The sequence below is a fragment of the Peromyscus californicus genome, unplaced genomic scaffold (assembly GCF_007827085.1).
Source record: "Peromyscus californicus insignis strain IS unplaced genomic scaffold, ASM782708v3 Scaffold_27__1_contigs__length_724164, whole genome shotgun sequence".
Taxonomy (NCBI): domain Eukaryota; kingdom Metazoa; phylum Chordata; class Mammalia; order Rodentia; family Cricetidae; genus Peromyscus; species Peromyscus californicus.
In genome coordinates this window covers 531,079-534,976 of record NW_026294537.1, presented here as the reverse complement: position 1 = coordinate 534,976, position 3,898 = coordinate 531,079, and the positions used below count along the sequence as shown (strand labels likewise).

At 44.2% G+C, this 3,898-nt stretch overlaps 1 pseudogene; it reads left to right on the top strand.

Moving 5' to 3' along the window:
* The first annotated feature begins 916 nt into the window (after positions 1-916).
* On the top strand, positions 917-1,894 carry LOC128120193 (rRNA 2'-O-methyltransferase fibrillarin-like; annotated as a pseudogene).
* Positions 1,895-3,898: the final 2,004 nt, after the last annotated feature.

Here is a 3,898-nt window from a genome sequence, read left to right as displayed (position 1 = left end):
GAACAATTATGTATTCACTTTACAATTCAAGAACTCTGCTGTGCAAATATTTGCAATCATAGCTGACACAGTTAAATAAGCTGACAGGTTTCAGACACAGGCCATTGACTGTAACTCCATGTGCCACCTTACAGTACTCACTGGCTAACATTTTACATTGGACATAGTCATACAGTCTCATATTAATGGCATTACTTGGAAGTATCTACTGAGCTTCAAAGTCAGTACAGTTCTTCCAATTATTTTTATCATTTAAAATGTCAATTATTGGTATTATTTTAAAAATCCATTTTTTCAAATGCATTCCTGATATTTTTTTCTATTTTTTAATGTTTCCTGGTTTAAGAATTTCATTTCATTTTTCTTAAGTGCTATTATTTATCTATCTATCTATCTATCTATCTATCTATTTATTTATTTATATCAGTTTAGAGCAGTGTTTCTCAACCTTGGGTGTCATGGCTCCCTTTGGGAGATTAAATGACCCTATTACAGGACTGGCCTAAGACTATCAGAAAGCACAGATATTTGTATTACAATTTGTAAGAGGACCAACAATATAGTTAATCAGGTAGCAGTGAAAATAATTTTATAGGTAAGTGGGTCACTACATCATGAGGAACTGTATAAAAAGGTCACAGTGTTGTGCACAGATTGTGATCAGCAGAGAGACCACTGAAGATGAGTATACCAGAATGCAAAAGCAAGGCTTTAATCAGGAGCAAATCCAAAACTAGGCAGGGACCTCATCAAGCACACCCAACATACTGGATGCTGGAGGACATCCTCAGCCTGAATTGAGCACAGCTTTTAAAGGCAAAAACCACAAATTTAAAATGGCAGGGGAGAAAAAGCCTGAGACTCGTGGAACAAGGGACACCGCAGATTGCCAGAACCACGTGACCAGAATGCAGTGATGATGCCAGGTTTCAGCCCCCATGGGGGCGGCTTTGGTGGCAGAGGAGGCTTTGGTGACAGAGGCAGTAGAGGAGGAGGACAGGTGGATGAGGAGGCTTTGACGGGGTACGAGGAGGCTTTGGTGGAGGTCGAGGTCGATGTGGAGGTGGAGTCTTCAGGGGATGAGGAGGTGGAGGAGGTGGACGAGGTGGAGGCTTCCAGTCTGGGGGCGGCCGGGGTGGAGGTGGTGGCCGGGGAGGCAAAAGAGGCAACCAGTCAGGGAAGAATGTCATGGTGGAACCGCATCGGCATGAAGGCATCTTTATCTGTCGCAGAAAGGACGATGCCCTTGTCACAAAGAATCTGGTCCCTGGAGAATCCGCATATGGGGAGAAGAGTCTCTATTTCATAGGGAGATGACAAAATTGAGTACCAAGCCTGGAACCCCTTCTGTTCCAAGCTGGCAGCAGCAATCCTGGGGGACGTAGACCAGATCCACATCAAGCCAGGGGCCAAGGTGCTCTACCTTGGGGCAGCCTCAGGCACCACCGTCTCTCATGTCTCTGATATTTTTGGCCCGGATGGTCTGGTCTATGCAGTTGAGTTCTCCTACCATTCTGGCCGTGACCTCATCAACTTGGCCAAGAAAAGGACCAACATTATTCCTGTGATTGAAGATGCTGAGCATCCACACAAATACTGCATGCTTATCACAATGGTGGATGTGATCTTTGCTGATGTGGTGCAGCCAGATCAAACCCGGATTGTGGCCCTGAATGCCCACACCTTCCTGCGGAATGGAGGACATTTTATGATTTCCATTAAGGCCAACTGCATTGATTCCATGGCCTCAGCAGAAGCTGTATTTGCATCGGAAGTGAAGAAGAAGCAGCAAGAGAACATGAAGCCCCAGGAGCAGTTGATGTTAGAGCCCTCTGAACGGGACCACGCTGTGGTTGTAAGTGTATACAGACCACCTCCCAAGGCGAAGAACTGAAACTCAGAGCAGTCTAGATAGGAAGAAAGGTATGTTACTACTGTTGCATGTGTAGTTTTTTTTTTCTATTAAAAGACAACTGTCAGAAAAAAAAAATGGCAGGGGATTTCCATACAGGTGCATTTCTGATCGGCTCATTTTTTAGGGACTTTCCAGAAACCTTATCTTCATCTTACTGCTAGGGGGTGGTTGTTTGTCACCATTTATCATTGGCTTACAAATTGGAGAATTTATTTTTAAAATGGAGGAGCCTTAGTCTCATATTTCCCCCTTATGATTCTACAGCGGCTCAATCATGGGCCTAATGTGACTCCTAAGACTCTTGTTCTATCTCTTCTGATTTTGTATAGGACTCAGTAATGCTAACAGGTGTATAGCCACATTGTACCATGATTTGCTTCGTCCCCAACCTCTGCTTCATGATCTGTACCAACTTATTCAAGATACAAGACCTTAATGTCAATAACAGTACCAAAATTATAAGGGACCTGAGGAGGCTAGAAATCAAAGTAGTGAACCAGGAGAAATTAGAATACCAGGCCTCAAACCATCCCTGGTTAGCGTCTTGTTCTCTTTTTCTCTTTGCTAAGCCTTCTCAAACCTTGGTCACTGAGTCTTTTATCACTCCCAAGTGGTCCACATAGAAACAACATTCTTCACCCAGTGCAACACGTAATCCCTTTTCTTTCAGGAATATTAAATCTAACTGTAAGTAAACTGCAAAAGCTCTGGGTTCGGTGTCCTGGGTTTTGGCACTAAAATGTTAGTAAACTGCAAAAGCTCTGGGCTTGATGTCCTGGGTTTCAGCACCAAAATGTTAGTAAATTGATGGCTGAAACTGTGAGGAGACAGTTCAGCCCTAGAGGGTGAGGTATCCAGGACACCTCAGAGCTACTCAGATCAAGAGCTCTGCCCTGAAGTTGTCCCAGACACCTAAAGCTGTTTAGCACAGCTGTGATGGCTGAACTGGAGACAGTTCAGCCCTAGAGGTTGAAGTATCCGGGACACCTCAGAACTACTTAGGACAAGAGCTCTGCCCTGAAAGTGTCCCAGACACCTGGAGCTGTTTAGCACAGCTCTGATGGCTAAGACTGTAAAGAAACAGCCCAACCTTGGATAGGAAGGTTTTCTGACTTCTCGGGAGAGTCAGGCCTGGAACTGCTTCAGCAAGGAAGTGTTGCTAGAGTTTTCCTGCCTGGCCCACAGTCAGGACAAATCTCTCTCACCCGCCAGTCCCAAGCCGCTCAAACCCGACCAAGTAAACACAGAGACTTATATTGGTTACAAACTGTATGGCCGTGGCAGGCTTCTTGCTAACTGTTCTTACAGCTTAAATTAATCCATTTCTATTAATCTATACCTTGCCACGTGGCTTGTGGCTTACCAGTACTTTACATCTTCCTTATCCTGATGGTGGCTGGCAGTGTCTCTCTCACCAGCTTCCTGTTCTCTCAATTTTCCTCTCTGTTAGTCCCGCCTATACTTCCTGCCTGGCCACTGCCAATCAGTGATTTATTTATTGACCAATCAGCAACACATTTGCCATACAGAACATCCCACAGCACTTCCCCTTTTCTTTTCTTAAAAAGGAAGGTTTTAACCTTTACATATCTCCAAAGTCAGTTTGGTATATTTGGGAATTTGGGCATAGCTGGTCTTACTACTTCCTGCTGGAGGGGGACGCTGTATCTTCTGGGGAAACAAAGAAAATTTTAGGATCATGGAGTAGTCCGTGAGGCTGTATCATCTGAGCCAGTTGCCTTGAAACAGTTCTGGATGTTGGATCATCTGGGCCATGGTGTCATCGGAGACTTTTCAGGTGGTCTTGGCTGGTCAAACCTGATGTGTCTTAATCTGGAACAAATCCATAGCCTCTGGCTTTCTGTGGAAACAAAAGCAGAATCTCCTTTCCAAAGCAACATATCCTTATATCCAAATTTTGAAGTCAAGGTACCTTTAAAATATACATTTTGGCATAATTCAACAGCTTTTGTAATCAAATGT